Consider the following 17,506-nt stretch of genomic DNA (forward strand, 5'->3'; position numbering starts at 1 on the left):
GAGAAATGCGAGAAACGTGTGAAGCAGGGGGCGGGGGTAGCGGATACCTTTGAAGTGAAGCTAAGCTTCACTTCAAAGGCTTGTTGGCACAGCGCACGCGGGTGGATGACTGTGGGAGGGGGGCTGGTGTCTGTTAATGTTAATGTTAATGTTATGGTGATTTGTATAGCGCACGGCTGCCTCAGCCAAGGGGCGTCCCGGCGCTGTGAACAGACAGTTTACAGACAGAGAGAGGCGCAGAAATGGAACAGTTATTGAAAGAGATGAGTTTTAAAATGGAACAGTTATTGAAAAAGATGAGTTTTGACAGCCTTTCTGAAGGCTAAGAGATCCTGTATCCCACGAATAGCTTCAGGCAGACTATTCCATAACTTGGCCGCCAGAAAGCTAAAGGATCGGCCGCCCACTCTGGCCAGTCTGGTGCGGGGAATGATCGCAAGATGCTGCCCCTCTGAACGGAGCGATCTTCTAGGGATGTATTCTGACAGAAGCGGGCGAAGCATTGGGGGAGAGGAGGTTTTAAGGATTTTGAAAGCTAGGCACAATGCCTTAAACTGGACCCTTTTGCCCACCGGGAGCCAGTGCAGTTTTTTCAAGGCTCCAGATACCGAAGAATAGCGCGGGAGACCTACCAGAGCCCTGGCCGCCGCATTCTGAAATCTCTGCAATCTAGTGATTTCAGCTAGATTTGCCCCCAATAAAAGAGAGCTGGCATAGTCCAGTCTGGAAAGGATGGTCGCCTGGACAATTAATTGGCGGGTGCGGCAGTCAAAAAACTTCAGAATGGGCCTGATGTTACGCAAGATGCCGAAGCACGTGGCAGCTACTTTTTTAGTGTGGTGAGTGAACTTTAGAGCACAGTCCACCCAGACTCCCAAATTTTTGACGCATTCCTTCAGCATAGGGGGTGGGCCTAAGACATCAGGCCACCAGTTGTCACCCCAGGACGAAGTATTTTTCCCCAAGAGCAGTATCTCCGTTTTCCCGGCGTTTAATTGAAGAAAATTCGCCGTCATCCAGTTGGTGATGTCAGTGAGTGTCTGTTTAAAGTGATGAGCCTCCAGACCACTGTTGTCATTAAGTGACACCACCAACTGGGTATCATCTGCATAGGATACAAGTGCAAGACCGTTTCTTTTAGCCACCTCCGCCAAAGGGCGGACATATACATTGAACAGGGTGGGGCTCAGGGAAGAGCCTTGCGGCACTCCCTGTCCAATGCTATGTTCCTCAGAGATGTAAGGGGGGGTAGAGACTCTGAAAGACCTGTTGGCGAGGAAGTCTCTAAACCATCCCAAGGCTGTCCCTGTAATTCCAACTTCCTCCAATCTCATCAAGAGGGCCTCGTGCGACACCGTATCGAAGGCAGCACTAAGGTCCAACAGGACCAGTGCTGCCGTACCGCCGGTGTCGAGGATGGTGCGGAGATCCTCTGAAACACTGAGCAAGGCGGTCTCGGTGCTATGACCGGCTCTAAACCCGTGTTGGGAGTCATCCAAGATGTTATTGGTGAGGAGGAAGTCGGATAGAATGTTGTTGACATGTGCCTTGATGATTTTGGCAGGCCAGGGAAGCAAGGAGATGGGTCTAAAGTTCTCAGGAAGCGAGGGATCTAAAGTGGGTTTTTTTAGAATGGGGGAAACCCAAGCCTGCTTCCATTTGGAAGGAACTTTAGCGGTCTAAAGGGGCATATTGATGATGTCTCGGATGTGTTCGATGATAAATTCGTGGGCTTCACAAAAGGTATCCGGTTTTAGGGGGTCGGCCGGGGAGCCAGATTTAATCTTTTTGCAGATTTTAAGGAAACTCTCTCGCTCGAGCGTAGGTAGGGAGGAGAGAGAGGGCCTGGTAGGGTCAGAGCTAGCCAATGGCTGCGGATATTTAGGAAAGGTGTCATAAATTTTCTTGATTTTATTAGTGAAAAAATTAGCCATATTATTACAAAGGTCAGGAGAAATGGTAGTGGTATTAACGTTTTTTTTTGCAGTCAGGTCTTTCAGGATTTTAAATACAGCTTTCGAGGTGTTAGAGCTGTTGCTGATTTCATTGGCATAATATGCCGCCCTAGTTCTGCAAACCTTACGATGGTAGGTTTTTTGGAGCAGGACATAATCCTGTTTGAGGTTAGCATCGTAGTTTTTCCTCCAACACCTCTCTGCCTTTTTGCATTCCTTTTTCAAAGTTGCTAGTTCGGTATTATACCAAGGGCTGGTTGTATGGGTGCGAACCTTGGTACATCTGGCCGGGATCAAGGTATCCAATGCCTGGGTGATCCAGAGGCAGAACTGATCATAACCTACGTCCAGATCTTCACTAGGGGGTGGGGGATTTAATACTAGGAGATTGTGTAGATCTTCAAGACGAAGTTTTCTCCATGGCCGTTTCTGAACTAATGGGGTAGGCACCGCTACAGGTCTCAGGTTACAAGAGATAGACAGAGTAACTAGATGGTGATCAGTCCAGGTCATAGGGATTGGCGATCCTACGGAACAACTAGTGATGTTGGAAAATATGGGGTCAAGAAGGTGTCCCGCTCTATGGGTGGGGCCAATCACAAGTTGATTAAGTTGGAAGGCCGCAAGATCAGCAAGAAAGGTGGTAATCTTGGGCTCGGATTCCCTGTCAAGATGAAGATTGAGATCACCTATGATCGTAAAATTCGCTGTTTTGAGAATGTTAGTGTCCAGAAACTGTAAAAGTGAATTAATAAAAGGAGTATCTGCGCCAGGGGGTCTGTAGATCAAAAGGCCAGTTGCGCAGAACTGTGGGTTAACTTTGATCGAGAACCGTGCGCTTTCACTGCCTTTAATGTCCACTTTGCTAAGCTGGCAATCAAGATGGGATTTGATTATAAGCGCCAACCCCCCCCTCTCGTGCACGCGCTTTTTATGGCAATGCACATGCGCATTGAGCGAGCTTTCACGGGCACTGCATGGAATCGCCCGATCTCGGTAAGCTCTGTTTAAGCCCCTTTATATCTCGCTCCGCTCAATGCGCATGCGCATTGATAGGTCGCGAGACCTAAAAACAAACGCACACTCTTCTGTTTTGAAGGTCTTAAAACGTGGATATTTTACTAAATATTGTGGGGCTTATTTACAAACCTCTTACGCCACTTTTGCGTCATTTTTCCCATGTTAAAAATGACGCAAATGTGGGGCAAGGGGCTTGTAAATCTGCCCCTGTGTTTTAAGTACCCCTCACAATCCGCCCTCCTTTCTCTTTCCATTGGCCCTAAAGCCCACTTCACGCGCTGCTTCTCATATAATAGTTATATGCTATGCCAGAGTGATATTTGGTAAAATCTGAAGCTCACCGTCCCCCGTCTCTCCCTCCCCTCCAATCGTACTGATAAAGCTACGCCCCTACCAGCATTCTCCAGGATTTGTTCAAGCATTATGGTCCATCATTGGAACTGAGGTACGCTAACTTCTTTCTTATTCTTCCTCAGAAATTCCGGTGGAGTACAATAGGAGGCAGCTACCCAGTGGTATTGTGGGCTACGCTATGGAACAGCCTACCTGTCTCACTCCAGCTGACACGGACAGAAGAGAGCTCCTGATTCTTGAAAGATCTTAAAACCTGGTATTTAAACAAATATTGATCTAACATTATCGGCTATCCCAATTTAGGGCCCCTTCCTGCTTTAATTTGTTGACGTTTAGCACCTGGAAGCTCTTTCTGAGCTAAAGAAGCGCTATACAAATCTGTGTTACATTGCCATGTTTAAACATCCCTCCCCTCCACCATACACACATCTTCCTACTGCCCTGAGGTGGCGGTTTTGTGAAAAAGTCAAGTTATGCCTATAAAATCCTCTAGCGGCCACTTTACGGTACTGCAATCTGAATCGGGAAAGTCCTGATTGCAGCTTTTGAAGGGCATGAAATGTCAATGCCATTCCTTTCTTAAAGATACTGATAGCAAGACCCATTGGCTTCGACAAATTGAGTTTTCGGGTGGTGTCGTTCAATTCGTTAAGGGACGTGAAAGAGGACAGCAACTCGCGCGCGCGTGTTGTGTTTTTTTTCTCCTCTGGAGAGACCCGCAGTGCTGATCTCACGGCGCGAGGCCTGATTCCAGGTTCCACCAAATACCGACTGCAGCTTTAAACCTACAGGGAAGGCCAACGCGTTAGCAATACTCGTTCTTCCTGTATTTATGCATTTTAATTAAAATCCAACCCGGTTCGTTCTGATGCCTCCTCCCCAGCTATATTTCCGTGAGCAGATCTCCAGCAGTGCGCTCACTGCCGGCTCTGGGGCCTTTGGGAGCCGTTCAGGAATGCACTGACGTTGCGTCGTTAGCAATGAAAACACTCCAGGGCTGGTGAGCGTGGAAACTGGGCTTGATTCAACACCGAGACAAGCACCACGCGCCTACCTCCCTCCGAAGAGAAATGTACGCAGTTCAGCCAGTTCTTCAAAGAAAAATGTTAAAATAATAACTGCTGACGTCACCATTCACCAGCCGCTTTTTTTCACTACAAAACCTGACTGGTTCCAATCTAATGACAATGCATTTATTGTGCATGTTGGCAGGGCTTTCCTACCCCTTAATTGAGACAACACTTTTACGGGGTAGGTGAGGGCATAGTTGCCTACATTTGAAAACAATTTCCCGGGACACTTTGCAGCACAGGGCTTCTGCAGATAGAAAGTTCTTGTTTGCGTACCTGTGTGTAATAAAGAGGAACAGTTTCTGCAACAATATTACCCGGGGAAAGCAAAAAGGGTTCCCCTGGACTCCAGATTATAGGTCAATATTGACATCCAATCCTACTTCTCAGTTCTCACTCACAGATATGTCAGCATAAAACATTTACTCTCCCCTTAATTTACAAGAGTGCCCCCACTGTGGCATAAATCTAGAACCAAACTGAAAAGTAGTGCTAATTTGTATTTATTTTTATAAAAACAATTTTTTACTTTACGCAAGCTTTTTAATTACATTAATACAAATATTTAAAAAGGCTCCTTCATACATTTTTATGAAGGATGCTGATCCAATAAAAGCATACAAAATATATATAAACACACATCAATTATAAACAATTTATAATGCAAAAACACAAACACAAGACCCAATGACCTCAACAACACAACATTAGAATATAGATGTATGAACATTAGAAAACAGATGTATGATATGAGGATGATTTCGGCAAAAGACTATATTTATTTTTTGTCCTGAAAGCCCTTCAGCATTGGATTCTTAAAGAGTGCGTTGACGCGTTTCGGTGGTATCAATGTTTATTACCCAACCACCTTCTTCAGGACTAACAATTATAGACACAGGGTGTACTTTTCCAATTTTGCAACTGGTTAATCTAAACAAGAAAAAACAAATGTCTGCCTAGTGTTCAATATTATAGTATAAAATAAGCAAAACATTCAATTATGTCCCCTAGATACATAGGATTTCTTTAGTTCATTCGTAACATCTTTCCCTTTATATTTCCCTATCTTAGCTTCCCATACCACTTGAGTCAACAAAATCATCTTGTCATATTACATTTTAATCTGTTTAGCACTACCTTCCTTTCTGGATTTCATTAAAAAAAAGAGAGTACCACCCCCTTGAATGATCCCTACTAGGAAGATATGACCTTCCTCATGTATATCCGAATACATCACTTTATGCAGTCATACAAGTTCATACACAAATAGTATATCGCTATTCAACCTCCTATACTAACCATTAGATAGGATGAATTGTGACTTTTTGACCATATCTCTTGTTTGGTTCAGATGAAAAATACTCCAATCCTTGGTCCACTTGCTAAAGCTGGGACGACATAACAGGGCAAAACCTTATTATTGTTAATGGTAATACATGTTACGCCTTTATTTATACTCCCAAAACAGCTGTCTTACCTTCCGTGTATTGGGGGAGATATATCACGCTCTCTCTAATTGTGCAGCCTGTTTTATAATTTTCATTAAAACCTTCCTCTCCTGTAGCTCTCGTTTTAGTCTCTCCCTTGGAGTACAGGTTGATGGTTCCCTGCATGAAATTATGAAGAGGGTCTTATAGTATTAAGCTCAATTACCTCTTTATTTTTTAACTAAGAAAGATTTAATGCTGCTTATCTCTATGTGAGCATGAGTCTTTTTTCCCCCCTAATTTGTATTCTATTCCATTTATATATGAAGTAAAAAACACCCCACGATTTCTGATACGTTTATAAATGGGGGTGCACCGGAATTTCACGGTTTCAATTCCTGATGATATCTGTTGGAATAATAAACCAGGAAGCCTTTTTACATTTCAGTTGTATACCTTCCATCTTTGTCCCTTTTCAGGTATTCCTTATGATTAATATCCTTACTTGATGATTTGATAAAGTTAGCCCCGCTTTCTAAGCATATAGCCCTCTTTTTTATATATGGCAGCAGTTCTCTAGTATGTTACACTAGTTTTCCGGATGGTCACGTATCCGGTACCGTAGTAACGGCAATGCCTTCGTGCTGTTCTGTCTTGCGGTGCTATGTATATTGTGCCGCTAGACGGGGGTCCCTATTTAATGGTGGGATTACTTCAGGATGTCATTTCTCGCCCCCCAGAAGGTGTGTATTTTTATATAGATATAGTAGCCGAGGTGCCCTGACCCTGTCAGTAAATTAGCGCTCTACATCTTGCCCTCCGCGACTCTATTAAAGTGCGCGCATTAACAGGGTCTACTCTCGTTACCCGGGTTTTTTCTTTCCGCTTACCTCTTCGCGGCCGCGTCACAATATTACCCGGGACAGTCTCCAACTTGCTGGGACTATCCCTTAAAAAACGGGACAGTTGGCAACTATGGGTGAGGGCAGAGGTCAAGTGGGCATGGTTGTGGAGGAACCACGTTCCCCGGCTTTATCAATTTAACTAAAACAGTTCCCATATTTTTATTTAAAAAAACAACTGTTCCCATAGATGCCAATAGGCCCCATTCAGGGGAAAGACTCCCGATATTTTAAGCAAAAAATTGCATTATTTTGGCTGCCTCTTGCCTGAAATCGCCTCTGCTTCAATGGAAGAAAAACATTCTCCTGGTTTTTAGGTCGAGCCTAGGCAGCACATGGGCTGTCTCTCCACATGCTGTGCTCAATCTGTAGCCTCCAGCTTCTGATTGTCTTTTTTCAGTGTCCTTTAAAAAAACGATGCTTCTAATTGGATAATGGTTTCTACTTGGCCCACCTTTTTTCTCAATTTTTGACACTCATGGATCGCCCCCAGGACTTGTCCACTTCCACTTGTTGCTATTTTATGTCCTGGCTTTGGATATATTTGTTTACATTGACACAAGCACTTCCCACTGAGTGCTGCACCGCGCTTCAGTATAATCCAGCTCTGCTCTCAAATGTTTGTTGTGGCACATGTGCGCCTCGCGCACTTTTTTTTAAATTTGCACACACTTATGCTTTCTGGAGCACTTAGCATGCCACCCGATTCGTGGTCACCACGCACCACGCCTCTCTGATAGCATCTATTCAGCTTCAGCGCCCATGACTGCTCCCAGCTGCCCCATCCCACCCGCCCCTCGCTGATTGTATCGTACACCATTTGTTTCCTTGTTTAACATTACAGGCCCATTTATAGCTAGCGGGCAAGGAAGATGGAAAAAGAGGTTTACTGGTACCCTGGGAGAAAAGCATAAGCCTGATACATCATGTCTTATCCGAAACCTATGGAGGTGCTGTTTTGCTTTTTAATATATTTTCAAATACAATTTATTTGAAAAGGCATGAAGCTCAAATCAAAAAATATTGTAACAGTTTTTAGTTTGGCAGTTTATTGTCAATTAAGTGCTTAATTTATCTGGTAGTTTCATGATGCACCTTTTGTTGTACTCAAGGCTTTGGTGTGAACTCACTCATGTAGTGGAAGAGGTGTGGCGCAGCGGCCAGGGTGCCTGACTCTGGACCACAGGCTTCATGGTTCGATCCCCAGCTCCGGCGGCAGGTTAACCCAGCACCATGTGACTCTGGGCAATAGTAGCCTAATCTTCCTAACAGCGCCAGGACACCTCCATCTTAGGTAGCTGTGCGCTTTACAAATGCTGGCACTTACATTTATTTACAAATATTGCACTTGACAGAGTATTTTTCTTTCATTGTTACATACTGTGTCAGTTCTACATGCTTTACATGCAAACCCTCTCCCTTTCTCTCCTGCTGCCTGCTAGTATGTTGATTTTTTTGCAGTTTTTTTTATATAGCCCGAATTCAACCCGAAGGTATTGGAGCACTTTACATGAGCACCAGAGGCCATATTATGGAAGCAGCGCATTTTTCTGGATTGTGTGCTCGTCACACCTTTCAAAATGTGCACCCAACACAATCCAGGAAAGAGTGCCACATTATGGTGAATCCTCTGCCCCCAGGGCAGCTACAAACTCGCGCTGCCCAGGGGGCAGCGCATTCATGTGGAAAACAGATTGGCTGCTTTGAAGCTGCTCTGTGGTTTCACAGTGCAGGCGGAAACCCACCTGCACTTTTAAGGGGGAATTAGAGATCCCACTTGCAGGCAGGTGCAGTCAGTGACTGCACCTGCCTATAAGAAGATGTCTGGCGGGTCCATGGGACCCTCTTTCTCCTGCCAGAGGGCTGCAATTAGTGGTCGCACTGGCAGTGCGCCACCTTTTAGGTGGCGCTCAGTCTGTGCACCTCCGGAGATTTTCTTTGCGTCTGTGCTTCCATCTGTAATACGGTCCAGGCACAAAGGCAAAGGGATTCCCTCATTTGCATGGGGACACACCCCCATGCAAATGAGGGAACACCCTCTTGAGGATGCGCTGGCGATATTTGTGCACCAGCACTACTGGTATTACAGAAGGGGATGTGCAAGCGTCTGCGGCCCGTTTGTAGTACCAAAGTGCCCCAGGGGCATGCAAAGAAGGCGAAAATGCCTGCTGCGGCCCCCGGAACACTTCCATAACACGCACCAGTTACTTAAACAAGGGCACATTCATATTTGGTAGGCACGGGGAGATTAAGTGATTTACCCAGAATCACAGGATGTTGAGCCAATGCGGAGACTCGGTCTGCCTCTTGTTCTCTTCCTCCTCTGAATGCAGAGAAGCCCAAGTGTTGCACTGCAAGCCTGCCAGGCTTCCTAGGAGGTGAGTTCTGGAAATTATTTAGGGTGCAGGGTGAGTCCGTGCTGTCATTGGGGGAGTACAAGGCTCCTGTGAGGCATGGTGATGGGTGCAAAGTGCACGGGTACAGAGTGTTGTGTACTTCTCATAATGGCATAAATTAGTAGTTAAGATTTATGGTGCTGACATGAATGAGCACTTCCCACTGCTTAGCAGAGTCTGGTGGCTCAGTGGACTAAAGCAGCCACTGCAGGGGCCTGTGTTTGATCTCATGGTCACAGGTTCAGATCCCGGCAGGTCCCCTCAGCCTTTCATCCATTTGAGGTCGATAAAATGAGTACCATTGAGTTGGGTAACAATAAACATCTGTAATTAAGCGCCAAGACACCGTCGGGTAATTGTGCGCTTTACAAAAACACCTGTTATGTTAAGATATGCAATCATATACGAATAGATATACTGTGTCAATGCTACAGTGTGCAACTCTGCATTACTTCGTACGAGTCACTTGGGCAGTTATTGTACATGAAATGAATTACTCTGAGACTCCAACCCGCTTCCCCAGTTCCAAAGTCCTCAGCTCATACTATTATGCCACACCATCCCTCACAATTAGCTTTTTTTGTGAGTTGTTGTGTCCATTTACCTCATTTAGTTACCTTCTCTCCATGCGCCCACCCTTAACCCCTTCCTTCCTTTTGTTTCACTGAGTGCCCCAACTGTGTACTCAACACAGTGCAACTGAAAGCAAAAATAAACAGGTAAATGCTTTTGTTTGCTACAGGAAGTGATGGAGGGGCATGTGTTACACATGCAATTTTTTGAGGGGTTGTTTTTGGGAAATAGAATTAAAAAATTATTATTCACTCAACACCCCCTTTTTCCTCAGCTCCAACATAACGAAATTCACGTTGGGCGACCGGGGGTAGTATTCTTACATGGACGTGCTGATTACAACGTTCTCCAGCTGAGCGTTCGGACAGCTAAAAAACAAAATATTTTTTCAGCGCGGCTCTTCGGGGGCTGCTCTCACAGCACTCCGGGGCTTCCTACCCCTGGTGCTCACTCCGTCCTTCCCTCTTCGCACTGCTGCTCCAGCCTGTCAATGCCTGAAGTGAAATGCGGCACTGGCTGCTGTTTTGTTCTTTATCATTTGCTGCCCAAGACCAGTAGCAGGAGCAGGAGCAGAGGTTTGCCTGCAAGTGGTCTAATCTCAATGAGGTGTCAATCGAGATCCCTGGTGGGAAAAGGCAGCCCTATTGTGCCCACCTCTGTCTTGGAAACACGAGAGGAGGAAAACACTTAATCAGAGGAACACAAGGGGGACTGTCCCGTGGACTCGACCCAGAACCTGTATTTTCCGTTTTCTTTTTGGGAATGATTTTGCATTTTTTGCTTACAGGGACTCACTTCTGCAAGCCCACCCTCAGCTGCCCCTACACCACTGCAAGCTACCCGACACTGCTCCCAATGCCGCAAGCTTCCACACGTTCCAATTTCTGCTTGATATAACCATATAGCTGATATGCAGGGATTCCGGCATAGAGAGAGTTAGCATAATCTATGCGTGACATAACTAAAGCCAGGGTGACTTGAACGAGGGCCTCAAAAGAAAGAAATCTACAAATTTTTCGAATCCTGCGACGATGGAAAAAACAGACTGAGACCACTGAGTTGATCTGTGTCTTCATGGTGAGGTCACTGCTGATTGTCACACCAAGACTTTTGACTGAACTGGCTGGAGAGGGTGGAAGACCCAAGGAACGGGGCCAGAAGTTGGAGTTCCAAGGGTTGGCTGGGGTTCTATTGAGAACAAGCTCCGTCTTGTCCGGATTGAGTTTTAATTGATTTAGGTTCATCCAGTTCCTGATGAAAGCCATGGTGGACCGGAATGTCTCCATGGTGCTGGGTGAAGAATCAATAGTAAAAACAAGCTGGAGATCATCAGCGTAGTTAAAAATTACTACTTCTCTCTTCTGAAGATCTAAGACCAGTGGCAAGATGTACAGATTAAAAAGGAGCGGGGAGAGAGATGAGCCTTGGGGGACCCCACAGGTGAGTCTGTTTTTTTCTGAAGAGAAGTTGGAGAGGCGGACAGCTTGATTGCGGTTGCTGAGGAAGGAGGTGATCCATTTTAGAGGAAACCCCCAGGTGCCGGCGCTCTCGACCCGCTCGACTAGTAAATTGTGGTTGACGGTCTCGAAGGCAGCCGACAGATCCAGGAGTACCAGTACCTGCAAGATGTTCTAGTCCGCCCCCTTCCTAAGTTCATCGTGGACTGCTAAGACGATGGACTCAGTGGAATGTTCGGGTCTTAAGCCCGCTTGATGTGGATCAAGGTAGTGAGAGTGTTCCACATGTGCGCTCAAACAGCTTGCCACATTGGCCTCCAGAATTTTACCCAAGAAGGGTAATAACGTGATTGGACGGTAGTTGCTAAGTACCAGGGGGTCAGCACCAACTTTCTTTAGGATAGATGTAACTTCTGCGATCTTGAAGAGGTTGGGAACAATGCCCGTGGTAAGGGAATTGTTAAGGAGTGATAGTGGAGGCTCAGCAGTTGGAAGAAAACCTCCCTAGCAATGTGGGGTGGACAGCTGTCCGTCGGGGAACCCGAGCGGACCCTTTTGAGAAGGGAGAAGAAGATCTCCTGAGTGATGTTGGAAAGAGGTCATAAGGTAGGGGTTTACTATGCTCATAAGTGGGAGCTGGTAAGGACGTGATCTTGGGTATGCTAGCTTTAATACATGTGATTTTGTCAATGAAGTAGGTGTTGAGGGAGTCACAGAGGGATTGTGAGGGGATGGGTTTGGTAGTGATATGATCAGGTTTGACAAGTGCATCTACAATGGAAAAAATTTCTTTAGCTTTGTTAGTGGAATCGAGAACTTTCAGTGAAAAGTAGTCTGATTTGGTTCTGAGGATGGCGTTTTTGTAGTCTTTGAGGCCCAACGTGAAGGTGGATTTTTTCAAAGGACAGTTGTCCTGTCTCCACCTACGCTCAGTTTGGTGCAGGGCTAGTTTCATTTCCTTGAGGTTATTAGTAAACCAACGCTGGGCGTCATGTGGCCTCTTACATTTGATCTTTCTAAGGGGAGCCAATCTGTCTCGTGCCTCAGCCAGCCAGGTGTTGATGTTCTCTGCTTGGATGTGAGGAGAGGCTGGATGGCCGTTGGGCAGGGAGGTGGAGGGTATAGAGGAGGCTAAAAGGGTGCAAAGCTCGGTGGTGTCAACCCGACCCCAGTTTCTGGCCATACCTAGCTCTAAGGGGGGGGCTCTGGTGGTAGCAGTATTTGGGATAAAAATAAAAAAAATGGTGAACCGACCAGGTACAGGGGGTGATCTGTATGTCGGTGATCCTCAGATTAGATGTCCAGACCTGGTTTAGGGTATGGTATAGCCAGAGCGAGCTGTCATGGCTTCATCTCGGTGCTGATAGGTCCTTCGGTGCTCAGAAACAGAATTACTGTAATGCTTTACTCATGGTTATAGGTAAAGCGCCGGTGACATGATTTCTCCAAAAGTAAAGAAATAGAAAAAAACATCTATTTCTTTACTTTTGCTACAATTGCGGCACCCGCGCTTTACCGTAAATTTTAAAAGTAAAGCGTGGGTGCCGCATTTGCTGCAAAAGTAAAGAAATAGAAAAAACCATCTATTTCTTTACATTTCCTATAATCGCGGCACCCGCGCTTTAATTTTAAAATTACAAGTAAAGCGCAGGTGCCGCGATTATAGCAAAAATAAAAAACAAGCATTGGCCGCGCGTATGCTCGAGCGTCCGCAAGAAGCAATCTGTGGTGGGGGAGGCGGAGAAGCGGGAGTTGTGTGATGGAAGAAAGACAGATGGCACGCATGCTTGAGGCCACCAAAAGCCTGTGGTGGCACTTTCAAAAGCAGCTTACTAAATGTCTTGCAGCGCATGCGCTGGCTCAGGTGAGACCTAAAAAGGACTAACTCACTGTGTATTCGTTTAGGCGGCTGAGAATCGGGCAAAAATATCCATGTGAGCGGAACTTACCTAGCTCTTTGCTTGCCTTGGCTGCCATCCCCAACTCCTCTATTGGTGCAGCAACCTGGGAAAACAAAAAAACAAGTTAATGTAATAAAGCAGGGCATAAACAAGGAAAGAGAACAGTGGGGTACCCACAACAGGAAAGGAGAGTGTGGTGCACTGATGCGAGCTTGCTCTTTCATAAAAACAGGCAGAATACAACCAAAGTTAAGACTCCAAGAAGGAACACTTGCGAGGACTGAATTTGAAAAGTAGACCTACCTCAAGGTAACCTGAGACACAGTCACTGTCCAGATGGGAGGGAACCTCGTAACAGGGGATCCAGCAGGAAGATGAAAGCAGCGGAGTCGACCCAGTGACCCCAGTCAACAGATCGAGACAGGCTATCGGAGTGAGGGAGAAGGCACCTGGACCCACCTTTCCTCAGCCAAGACCCTCCATGGTCCCAGGAGAGATCATCCCTTGTTAGAAAGTTGACTCTGTGGCAGCATATGGCAACCCCCACCTCCACCATATTTCCTCCCTAACTCCCAGCACTACAACTGGCTTAAGGAACCTTATTCTTCGAAGGAGGGAGAACGGCTAACCCAAGTTGGGAAGGGATGGGTAAAACAACAATCATTTACAATGCAATGGTCTCGGCAGCATTAAAGGTAGAGCTATTGGCATTGCTCATTATTTTATTTTTTTAAATCATAAATAAATGGCATTGTCATTTACATTGCCAATAGCTTCATCACTTGCATATGCGAGACCTATTGCATTAGCACCCACACACACAGTAAGTAGTAGAGTGAGAAGTTGATATTGAGTAGGAGAGAGTTATTAGTAAAGAGTATTAGAGAGCGCATCAGAGCTGTAGGATTAATAACATCTGTGAGCCCGTGCCTGAGGTGCATCATCAGAGCTGTGTGAATAATAACAGCTGTGAGCCCGTGCCTGAGGTGCATCGTCGGAGCTGTGTGAATAATAACTGCGTCAGCCCCGTGCCTGAGGTGCATCATCAGAGTTGTGTGAATAATAACAGCTGTGAGCACCTGCCTGAGGTGCACCATCAGAGCTGTGTGAATAATAACTGCGTCAGCCCGTGCCTGAGGTGCATCATGAGAGCTGTGTGAATAATAACTGCGTCAGCCTGTGCCTGAGGTGCATCATGAGAGCTGTGTGAATAATAACTACGTCAGCCCCGTACCTGAGGTGCATCATCAGAGCTGTGTGAATAATAACTGCGTCAGCCCCGTGCCTGAGGTGCATCATCAGAGCTGTGTGAATAATAACAGCTGTCAGCCCGTGCCTGAGGTGCATCATCAGAGCTGTGTGAATAATAACAGCTGTGAGCCCCTGCCTGAGGTGCATCATCAGAGCTGTGTGAGACTGCTGATGAGAAATTCATTCTGCAATATAAAATCAGTTGCACCACCAAAGATACACCTGCTTCACCATCAGACACAATACCAGAGAAAATCTTCACCCCATCTAGCGTAAGTCGAGTTGCTGTAGAGGCGTCTTTAAATCAAATAGCAACAGGCAGACAATTATTGACGTATGCCATATACCAACCAGTACAAGACAAACTCCCAATAATACATGAACTACACTATTTGATCTCAGACAAGTCGCAATTGAAAAATCCTTAGCCCAACAGCCAGACATGGTTCCAGTAACATGCCCTCTACACCAGCTGTTACCAAAACACCTCCAATGACAAATCGATTTACACTCTTCAATTCCCAGTTCCACTTAAACAATTTACCAACAGTTTATTAAAGCAGCCAACTCACCTGATGGGCTTCTCGATGGTACTCTCTGCCTTTGATACACTGCCTCAGCTTTCTAACATCTGATGCACGCGGACCACTAACCCTCTGTGCTGTCTCCACGCGTGTCCTTAGATCCAAGTGACGCGCCCTGTAGTGTGTGGTGGGATGGACCTCTCTCTCTCTCTCCCCCTGCGACCTTTTCTCCAGTCTCTTCCCCTATGCGGCTCCTATCCACGGCTCTCGGATGTCCTTGTCTCAGTATCCCCTCAGTGTGGGCAGCGAGGTTGGTGGAGATGTTATGATACCTGCCACAGGCGCGGCTTTCTCAGAACAAGGGTTTTCTTTGGTGTCTCCGTGGACACTGGGTGGAGCATGAAGACAACAAGGATGTCAAGTCACGGGTTCCATGAGCTCTGAATAGTTGTATGGCAGTATTTCTGCTTTAAAGGCAGTGCATCTGTGGGACTATCAGTTTTTTCTAGGATGTTTACACAACCTTCAATGCCATCCCGAATGGAATTTCTTTGGAAATAAAGGCTTATTTGCTGTGTTTTTAATACCTTGCACGATGGCACAGTGTGTCCCCTTGATCTGCAGGACAGTTAGCTCCCGGCAGTACCGCATAGGAGGCAAGCATGTGCATGGAATTGCTCGTGCAAGGGTCCTCTGGCAGATATAAAAAGCAATAATTAGACTAGAAGTGACTCATCTTACAAGCTCTAGTGTTTTTTGTTATCGCTTTAATAGCTTGGATTTCAAAACTAGTAAATCTCTTTTAAAGGGAAATATGTTAATACTAAATAGTTATTTCTGTTTGGTTGAGGGGTGTCAGAGATTTGACGAATGATTCCAAGAGCACAGTGTGTCAGTGAAGAGCTAGGACTTTACGCTCTTTATTTGAAACCAATGGTACAAAGCACCATAACAATCCTTCGGCATTTAAAACAAAACAATGCTCATAGCCTATTTTGGTGTCCCTTTTGGAGATTTCCGGCTCACGCCCACGACTGTTTCACTCTTAATTGCGCGTGAGCCAAGTGTCCTCCAGGGCTCAAACTTGATAGGCTGAAAAAATGGACTGCCTACACTGAATTGCCAAACGCGACTGCGTTTCGGTTGTTTACAATTCCACGAAGAAAGGCAAGTTCTCCGCAGAAGCCCTTTATGGAGAACGAGAGCAGGTGTTTAAATAAAGCGGCAAAACAACCAATTAATCTTGATTTATTTTGTCTCTTATTTTTTGATAATTTTGCCCTAGAGACTCGCCGGTGAGACATCCACTGGCTCCAAGCGATGGACAGCAGGGACACACAAGCCACCTTCTGCTGATACTCTGGCGGGCGCCGCTCAGCTCCCGGACTCTTAAAGGTGCAGCACCCTGCCAAAGAGAAGGGGCGGAGCGAGTGAGTAAAGACAGCACAGCGCTTCATGCACAGCATGGGCGCTATAGAGAAATGAGACCCATGCACACGCATTTCACAAAAAGATTATATCTACTCTACCATCGCACCCCTTGAAACTGCAGCTCATTGAGATTTAATCGTGGACGGGCGTATTTTCAAATATTGGGTGAAATAAATACACAATTCTTTTCATACGCTTAATGTGTTCACAAATTAACGTCACGGAGTGATCTGAATGTATAATTACCTTGAATATTCAGTACGATAATTAAGGTACCATTAAATTATTAATGGAGAATCCACGCATGAATTCCCCTACAATTTCAACAAGACACGGACAGCGGGCGGGACACGACAGCGGCCGGGACACGGACAGCGGCCGGGAGGAAGCAAAGCCTGCCTGTTTATCGGCGCCGCACCACGGAGTCTGCAGCCAGCCTGTTTATCAGCGCCACACGCCCCTCTGCAGACTCCCCCTGCATTCCAGAGAGACGCGCGACGCGATCCGGACTGCCATGCAATGCCGTGGAGACAAGACCTGGCCGCGCGCACAACGTTATCCTATGGGGAAACGCTGCGCGCAGCCAGGTCTGGTCTCACTTCGGCGTTCTCAGACTGCTGAGACGCCGACTATAGTTCTCTGGCGAGAACGCGCTTTCAGCGCGTTACCAGCCGAGACCTATAAAGTAAATAGTGTGTGAGTTTTTCTTTGAGAGTTTTAGTTTAATTTCAGGTCATTGTTTTTTCTCCCTTTCTTAATTTCCTTTCTCCTCATTCAGATCTGCCTTTTGGTTTCCTCACAAGCTCATATGTCTTAAAAGCCAAAATGTTAAAAGTAAAAACTCCCAAAACTAACTGTTCTGTTATACCCACTAAGAGATGGGATCTCTTCAATAGCCTATGTGGGCTTTGGATCTGAACAAAGGGGCCGGTTCTACAATTTCCATCAACTACCATATACTTAAGATTTCCTAATTATCACAGTTTCGCTTATCAGGAGATCATTTCTTTTGGTGTTGAGGTAACTTCTCTCAACATGGGGAAACAAGGGGACCTTTGTACCTGGAGAAATGTCTGACTATAGGGGGACACCTCCATTGATAGTTTGCTAGTGCTGTACATAAATGATATTAGATGGCATTTTTCTACAAACACCACCACACCGCATGCAACACTAACGCATGCACTGGAAAGGTAGTTTTGCATAGCAGCCAGAGATTGGGATGCCCTGATGAAGGCTGTTGAC

The sequence above is a fragment of the Lissotriton helveticus genome, chromosome 12, assembly GCF_964261635.1.
Source record: "Lissotriton helveticus chromosome 12, aLisHel1.1, whole genome shotgun sequence".
Classification (NCBI taxonomy): Eukaryota; Metazoa; Chordata; class Amphibia; order Caudata; family Salamandridae; genus Lissotriton; species Lissotriton helveticus.